The 9,661-nt window shown below is 38.9% G+C and overlaps 1 pseudogene; it reads left to right on the top strand.

Annotated features, from left to right (window-relative positions):
• Positions 1-7,690: 7,690 nt before the first annotated feature.
• Positions 7,691-9,661, top strand: part of LOC104945551 (radical S-adenosyl methionine domain-containing protein 2-like) — a 5,898-nt pseudogene continuing 3,927 nt past the window's right edge.

Raw genomic sequence — 9,661 nt, 5'->3', positions numbered from 1 at the left:
TGTGTGTGTGTGTTGTGTGTGTGTGTGTGTGTGTGTGTGTGTGTGCGTGCGTGCGTGCGTGCGTGCGCGCGCGAGAGAGAGAGCGAGAGAGAGAGCGAGAGGGGGGGGGGTACTGAAGTGTGTCTTCATCTTTTTGCATAATTGCAAAATTGTGTGTGCATCAGCACCATGGACATTGTTTAATGATAGACAGAAAATGTACATTTGTTAAACGCATTACAATAGCTGAATATATCAATAATACTCATTTGGAAAATCACAACGCGTTTTTGTGGTGAAAATATAATAAATAAGAACATTTTTTAAAACACTCGTTTTAATACGTCACCACACAGCCATACTTTGACAGGGGAACTTACTTGTGAGAGAGAGGATGAAGAGCAGGAGGACAGCGCTGGAAGTCATCTCCTTTCCTGGAAGACCTTGCTACTTTCTTATATTGTCTTCCAAAAAAACTGCATCGACAGTGAACAGCTGAAATATACAGTGTTAATACTCCGTCCCGATATCGTAAGCCTTTTTACAACTCACTTCTTTCCACGCGGAGTGATCTCCTTTTACCGGAATACTCAGCAGCGCCAAACCATAAAAAAGAAACTTCTCTAATATGATAAAGAGGTTATTTGAAGACAATGTTTATCTGCCAGAGACAACATGTTGGTCTTTTATTTTATAGATGACTACTATAGAAGCTGTGCTGTCCATTGTGCGAAGCCACGGGGAAATTTAACCGATCCGAATACAGCTGTCCGACTGAGTGCCGCTCTTGTCGTCCATACAAAAAAATCCGTATTTAACTTCTTCTTCTCTGCTTGTAGGCAGCCACGCTCACCTGCGCTATTCCTTCGTCTCTGTTAAAAAGCAGACAAGTTTAAAATAAATTCGGCACAGTGGCAGAAAGAGCAGCGTGAGCGGGAAGGATACTCATTGTACATGTGTTTCCCACGAAACTCCGTGTGGCCCCGAGGTGAAGCCAGGAGGAGGAGGAGGAGGAGGAGGGTGTGTGTGTGTGTGTGTGTGTGTGTGTGTGTGTGTGTGTGTGTTCCTCATTGAGCTCCGTCACGGCTTCAACTGATGTAGACAGAGCTGCCGGTCGGTTAGCTGAGCCAGTGGTGCTGTGGTAGTCGACTTATCATGGCACTAAGCGAACACAAACTTCGACCAGAAAAGGAGGGAAACGCGCACGAGACCACATTACAGTGACCGTAACCGGACATGTGTTCGCCTATGATAGAATCTGTCAGTACTTGCATATTCATGTGAGCTAAAGGAGCATAAGGCTACGACATTCTGTGCTAATAGGGACACATTTACTCCAGGAATATTCGTTATATTATAAACAGAAAGCCATGCCGTGCCAGCTGTCACCAGAAGTTGTCATAATGTGAGAGGGGAGGGCTCTAGGGGGGAGTAATGGAATAATACATTAAACAAAAATACAACATCTAATAAAATATGATATTGCAGGATTTTAGAAAAGTAAAATACAGTAAAATATTTTACATCTTCAAAGTAATGTGTTGAAACCTACTTAAAGTACACCATCTATGTATATACATTTTCGTTATTGTATATGATTGACAGACGCTATATTTTCTTTCTTCAGCCAAGGACCCATGCAGAATAGAGAAAAAATACTGCTACCCCCTCATGAATGCAATCATTTGACTTAGCTTATTTTTATTTATTTTTTAAAGCAAGAAATAACCTTTTATTTATAAAAATATATATTGTGAAAATAATGACTGAATCATGAGTGCCAAGACCTCTGAGGGCCCACACACCCCATTCTGTTTCTCATATTTACATTGTATATACTGTATAAGCATTCTGTATTTATATATATATTAATTTAATTGGATTTACATTATCACATAAAACTGTAAGGGAACTTTTTTATAGACCCCAGCAAGATAATCTAATTGGGATCCTAAAAAATCTGTATTGATCCCCAATAACAGCATGCCCAGCTAAAGTGAAACCAAGCAAGACAATCCACATGCTGCACATTTTGGATTGCATCATCTGTAACAGCAACAATCTTTATCTTTTAAGATGACCTCAAACTTGTTTTTTTATTAATTCAAAATATTATTTCCACATGACACTTGTGTAAGTTGCATACTAGATGACAATCGCTCCGAAACGAGTTGTGATTCAGCAGAATCCTCTCCAGCTGTAAATGAGGTGAACACAGAAAATGTTCCCTCTTCAGCAGGTGAATGTAAAAATAGCTCTGACCCTGCATCATTTTGCATCGTGACAGCAACAAGAACACATTTTTTACCAGAGGGCGACTTTCAAATCAGGGCGTAGTGGGAATTGCTGTCACCACGATGTCTTTATTCATCCACCATCTGCAGCCTTTCTGTAATTCAACTCAGAAAAGAATAACTTCCAGTGATGTAGTTAGTTGTATTCCTATCAAACTGTTTATATTGCTATGTATTGATTGTGTTATGTTATCTTGCTGTTAAACACATTGAGCTGCATCTTTTCATAAAGTGCTATCCAAATAATGTTATTATAATCCTTACATAATCTCAGGGCTGCTATACAGAAACCCAGTGTGTGGGCCTCGCCTTTATATTCATACCAGGAGTTAGACCAAGTGCACATGGCTATAATTTGCCATTACACTAAAAGGAGAGTCATGTCGCAGGCCACTCAGCTGTAGGATTCACGAAAAAGAGAGAAAGGCTCGGTTGTGAAAGCAATAAAGAGGAGAAGACAGGGAGTCTGCACCTTTTTGAGATATTCCTGCTAGTTGCTCATGAATAACCCAATGCAGATTTACTGGCTGACAGGGGCCATAATAGATTCCAGGGGAATTGAGAGGGTCTTTAATTTGTTTTGTCACAAGTCACAAGCAAGATACAAATAAAAAAATCAACAATCTTGTGTCAAAAAACAAAATAAATACACGTTTTTGTAATTGAATCTAAATCAGACACACACACACACATTCTCCTAATGCACTCATAAAGCCTCCTAAAACAGAAATAATGATGTCACAACAAAGACTGATGAGAGATGTACTCCTGTGTCAGTGTTCATGGCTCTAGCATGTGCATAAATCCCTCACAGTCCACGCCATATAGCTAACACATTACTCTTTTACACGGTCCAGTGGACATTTCAATCCGCCATAATGGAAGTGTGTGTCTGCTTCGGTCAAGTCAACTGGCATGAGCACGCCACAGCTTACGGCAATTCCCCAACACCCTCCCTCTGTGACTCTGCTGTTCCACCACCCCCTCTCTCTGTAACGGGCTGCTCAACGACAGGAACCAAGATGATTCCTGACCCATTTATATATTTATAGTTAGGACATACTCTGTTTGGGGCTGACAATAATATCAACTTGTTACACAGAGGAGGAGTTACTGTGTCCGAGCTCCGTACTTGTTGGTTTTTTAATCTTTATTTATCCCCGATAAGGTCTGCTGAGTGTGCGTGTGTTGGTAAGATTGCTGAGCTTGCAACATACAACCTGCCTTTTCCTGTTCATAAACACACTCACACACACTCACACCTGGGTGAGCGCCTAATGTTAGAGCGGTTAACTGCTCCAGTGGTTGATTTGCATTATTTCATTAGGGTTGTTATAGAAAAAAAGCACCCTATAAGGATCTTTAATGCAGATATAAACAGTAAACAAAGAACATAAACTCAACCAAGCTACTTTGACTAAATGCAGTGTCAGGTTGTCTTTAAAAGAGAGCCTTCCCGGGCAACTCAGTATCACACTAAAATGTTGGGGCAGAGACAAAATAATGATTGACATTAAAGCAGCAATCATATCTTGATTTTACTCCGTATGGGTAAAGTTACAAACACTTTTTTACATTTCCCTGTAATGCACTTCTTACCATCGTCAAACACCATTAACTGTATTTAAGAAGTGGATGTAGCCATCGTTTTGTGTGTTTGTCTCGAGTTTGGCTTCATCAGCATCTTGTTTTTTGGCACCAGAAGCAACCAATTGTTTAGGTTGGAGCTGAGAAAGAGCGAGGCCCAGCGGGACATGTGCTATTAGCATAAGGATTGCTTGAATACCAGCAAACCCCAGCTTGCTAGCTTGGTTAGCGTAACTCAAATAAACTGAGATCTTAATTGGGTTGCTAATTGTGGCTTGCAAAAAACAGGCTTTGTGGTAGCGACCTGTCACTCAAAAATTGCCACGGCCACAATTTAATATAATTTCAACGATCATAATAAAATGGCCCTTTTAATACAAGTTTCACTTCAACTTTTTTTGTAGGAGCATTCTAAATTTGATATTTTAACCTTGGCCCCCAATCCTAAAGAAAAACTCTATGACATCACAATTGCAACATGTATACACTTAGTTTTATTAAATGATTTGGATAAACTGATACCGGGTCTTATGCCAGGTATTCATCAGCCCTCACTGCCCCAATCTCACCATGCTCAAATCACAAATCAAAACTCACCTTTTCAGAACTGCTTTTAATCTGTAGTTAAGGGTTAGGGGTATTGTGTTTTATATATTTAAAATGTGTTGTTTTTATGAATTTTTTACTCTGTAAAGTGTCTTTCCGTTTTATAGAAAAGTGCTCTATAAATAAAATGCATTATTATTATTATTTTTATTATTAAAAGGATTCTGGAGTCCCGCTTGTGCTAGCAGTGAGACTGGACCTCAGTTTTATTACATTCTATATTGCTTTATTATATTAATTTTTTTTTTTTCAATAAGCATATATATGTTATCCATATAGAGGGCACATTTTAATCCCACACGTAATATGGGTATATAGCATCATCCAGGGTTATTTTCTCTGCACGAACAGTAAGCTGACCATTTTAGTGGAGTGCTTCTTAAAATAAAAAAACCTAAAATAAGACGTGGCAAACAGAAAGAAGGCAGGGAACCACCGAGAATGTGTGTCGAAGCAATGAGCCAGTATAAGTCACATGGGGAAATGTTTTGAGTGCACTATGTTTTCTATAACCACACCAAGATCATGAAAAAAAAGAAGTCACTGTGGGTTTAAAATGTAAAGGTCGTATGCAGGGCAAACTCTTCCACAGAGGAGAGTCACTCCATCTACTTGAGAGTGAATTGGAGCGAGAGGTGTACGAGATATGAACACCTCGGCCTGGAGGCTGGAGGCTGGGGGAGAGGAGTGGATTTGAGTGTCGTCGGAATAGTAATGGTAGGTGAGGGATGTTGTGATAGGGTCAAATAAACTGGAGTGAGAAGTGGATAGGAGTCCAGGAAGGCGCCTGCAGAAATTCCCTGCTCCCCACCACATCTCTGATAAGTGGACAGATCAAACACACAACATGAGACCCGGGGGCATCAACTCACTGTAAGGGACAGGGGTTACCTTATGTTGTGAGTTCACATCAAACCTACCAATCTAAGTTTATGGTAAAAAAAAAAAAACATCTCAAATTGAGCATGATTGTGGATATACCCTACTACCCTACTATTGGGAACGTTAATTCTACTAACCTTGATTCCTGTTGAACAACATTATGTATCTGTCAACCGCCGTCTGTGTCAGTAATACTTATTTAGTGAAACTCTGGCTGTTTGACAACAATGTTTTGCACTGTACTGTGCTGTGCTGATGTTGTTTGTTTTATTGTGTTGTTTTATGTTCATTGTCTGAAATCAATCAAATCTAAGTTGAAAAGGAAGATGTGTTCCTTTCACTAGTCTGAAAGAAGAAATCTTATTGAAGCCAAATCTAAAGCAGGTACTGCAGGACACTATCAATATTAACGACGTAGATAAGCAGGCGAAGCACATTATGTATACAGGAGGGTAACAGGTGTAATATCTTATCCAGGCCCTGGAGCGTATACTCTGCATTTAATCCTCCTTCTGTGCTCTCACATCATCTCTTTCACTCTTTGTGTGAGTCCATGAGCAGCAAAACATGTGTAACTTTATGTAACCATTTATAAAAATGTTGTTATTGCAAAGTGTTTTATAGTTTCATGGCTGGCAAATAATTAGCTTTTAATATCATATGAATGTGCACATATTCTACATAAGCAATGATTTAGTTCATAGTATTTTTATAGGATATTTGAATTTACTACCAAAGTTTCCAGTTCATTTAACATATTAAAACTAATGACATGTATTTCTGTGTTGCTGTTTTCTGTATGACATGTTGGACAAATTAACAGAAATACTTTCCAAAATTAAATCTATGGCCTCAAAAAACGTAATTAAAGGTTGAATCAAGTATGTATCATGATGAAAAAGAAATGTACTTACTCAACATCTCTTAGCTCACTGATATTATCAAATAACTGATTTTTAGACTGATTTTGCAGTAAGTAAGTTCACCTCAGGTACAGGGGAGGGGGCGTCTTTGAAAGGCTTGAAACTAACTTAAAGTAAATCTATTTTCTTTATTGGCACGATATGACAGTGTAGATGATTACATGCATTGATGTTTTGGACGGGTTTCACTCAGATTAAGCGGATTAGCTGACTCGATGTATGCAACACCTACTGCTTTACTGATGCATGGCAGCAGCCTGGATCTGGTTCAAAACGTCACTTAAAGATTGATTTCATAAAGTCATCTGATCAAATAAAGACTCAGTTTAACAGAGTTGTGTATGTGATGGCTAGTGCAAACGTTGATTTAAATACACTTGGCACGTTACATGTAGGATTTTACCAGTGGTGTAAAGTAACTAAGTACATTTGACTTTTTTTAGAATTGGTATATTATGCTACTTTTAACTTTTACTCCACTAGAGTTTGTTGGCAAATGTTCTTCTTTTTACCCCACTACGTTAACTTGACTTATTTACTTGTTATTTTGCGGATTTAGCCATGTACAAGATATAAATTGGCACATACATTATCATATATTATTATAGGTTAAGCAACCCAGTAGTGTCTTTTACTTTTGGTACATAAAATATATATTGGTGCTAATACTTTTTCACTTTTACTACAATTTAAGTACAATTTTGAAAGCAGGACTTTTACTTGTAAGTATTGTTAGTATTTTTACACTGTAGTATTCTTCCACCTCTGGATTGTACCCACATTTTTTAATTGATGCAGGTGAATCTGTTCATAGCCTGCTATGTGCTTCAAATATAGCTTTCTAAAAAAAAAGTAAAAAAGTAAATTAAAGCCAACCTTTATAAAAAGATAAGATGTTGGTCATAGATATTCTATCACCACTAGATGGCAGTAGTGACGTACTGAGTGGCTCTTATCAATGTAAACAGCCTGCAGCTGACTGGTTTCTGCTGCTGTTAGTAGGTTGATGTTGATGCATGCACTCAACTAGCAGTTTTATTGACAAAAGGACGAAAAAATCTAAATGGATCTGTGATTTGTATTCACATGTGGATCAGAGTGTGTAAAAAAGCTTCTCTTTTCACTTTTTAACATCTCAGCCCATTAAAGGACTTACATTTATGTGACTTCCATGTTTTCTTAAAATACATTTTACATGTTTCCTCAATTGCATGCCTTCCATTTTGGAATGTTCCATCAGAGTGGATGGAACTCCAGAATGGAACACTGGAAGGTTTTAGAAACATATGGACCGGCTTCCAGGCCAACTGTTCAGTTATTCACCTGAAATTGAGACGCACAGACACACATCTGTTGCTCCTCACCGCCTTTTCAACACAAGTACGATTTGATTCAGAACTATCAGAGACAATAAGTGACATGTCAGTCACAGGTAAGCAGAGAGTAGTAAACAACAGTCAGTAAAGTCAAGTCCTGAAAAACAGACTTAAGTTTATGTATAAATACACAGTTGTTTTAGTTTGTGGTTACAAAATAAGGACCAGGCTTAGTACTAAGTGATCAAATACATGTTTCTCATTTAAATAAACTAATGATAGTAACATGTAACATGTTAGAAATATCATTTTTTGAATCTTAAATCTCGTAATTGGGTATATCTTTGTAGATAAAATGCTGCAATAATATCCGTAGCAATTGTATTTCCTGATATTACAAAATGTGTACTTTATTTAGGGGGAACAGTGTGCTCAAAAAGGTTTAATAATGGAATTACGTAATGTTTAATACTTTGACTAGTTCATTTCTCAACCACTACAGAAATATCCTAACATTTCTCATAAGCACTGTTTTTCAGTATTTGTATTTTGCCTATTTATTTCTCAGCCATTACATGAATAGTTTTTTCCATTTTTCCAGAAACATGTACTATACATCTGGAATTGACAAAACCTATGTTGAGGGCGTTGTTTCTTGAACACGTTTATATGTACAGGCACAAAAGAAAGAACAAATAGGATATTTGATCTTGCATTAGAAATCAGTGACAGCACTGACTGAATGTGATGTGCTGTTCTGTGGACTGTGAAATATAACTTCATTTTGTGTCCATACTCTCCTCCACAGACGATTTCCCGATCCACGAGGGGACCCTGCTGTCCTCCGGCTACGAGGTGCAGGCCTTTCTCGGGGAAGGCAGCTTGGTAGGGTCCATGTGTATGACCAATTGTAACCAACACAAGAAGGCCGTTAAAATATCCAAGGAAGACCCCTTTCTTTGGCAGAGCGTATGGAAAGAGGTAGGTTACAAATCTTATTATAAAATCTGAAGCTGCATTATGAGCATATTTTTGAAATGAGAAACCTACAACCTCGTCATTGAGGGGGAAAACAAATGCAATATCACATTTTGTATTGTCTTCCCACAGATTAAAATCTCCAGAGCTGCAGACTCTCGATTCCGATAAATGCGCAGTCTGGTGGAAATGGTATGGCTCGTTCTCCATGAAAAGTTATTTGTTTGGAGGTTTGAGCTCCTGGACTGAGTCTCTATGAGTACATGCTGCGCAGAAAACACAACGCTCTGCCCATAGCTGAGATACCATTCCAGTTGTTACGTCAAGGTATGTGGAACATTCCTTTCTTTTAGGAGATCATTTAATTCTTGAGATGTTAGATGAGAAATCAGACCTAAAAAAGACTTGTTGTGACCTAAAGCATCGTCATCTTTGTGTTTCTTCAGCTGGACAACAGCACTGCTCCACTCTTGAGGCCCTGAAATAATCCACGCTATATAAAGCCTGAGAAATTTTTGGTGGTGTGGCTTGCAGCATCCGTTCAGGTCAAACTCATTGACTATAAGACCGGCCTGGACTCGCCAGTGGTATTTAAGTGAGAAGCACCCGAGCAGATTCCAGGGGAACTGCAGCCTAGATCGCGAGTCTGTGGTTACAGGTCGGAGCTCTACTAGTGTGGCACAAAGAGCGGTGTGACTTTGAGCCAAACAATTAATAAGATTGTATATACATAATAAGGATAAGTAGTAAAGAAGTGCAGAATTATAAGATCAGATGTATTTCCTCTCCTGTTCAGGCGCAGGCACTCACATAGGCAGGAAGTGGCAAGGGAATTCACACGGTCTCGCCGATGTTGGACAGTGTGGTCTCTCTCCCCGCAGTGTGTCTGGTGGATTAGTCAGCAGAGCTTTCTCCGCGAACTAGAGCTCCCAGCGAGACACACGATATGGAAACACTGAAAAAAATTGTAGGACCTGGTGGGTCAGGCTCCAATGTTCTATTGAAACTGTGGACAAAAAGCAGCTATCTACTTTAACATAGAGGAGCTACAACCAGCATCTGGACACTTAAGATAGAGATGTGTGTGTCCGTCCGG

This window comes from Notothenia coriiceps, unplaced genomic scaffold (assembly GCF_000735185.1).
Source record: "Notothenia coriiceps isolate Sejong01 unplaced genomic scaffold, NC01 NC01_scaffold00009695, whole genome shotgun sequence".
Taxonomy (NCBI): domain Eukaryota; kingdom Metazoa; phylum Chordata; class Actinopteri; order Perciformes; family Nototheniidae; genus Notothenia; species Notothenia coriiceps.
Note: the sequence above shows the minus strand (reverse complement) of the source record. Positions and strands in the feature narration are given on the sequence as shown.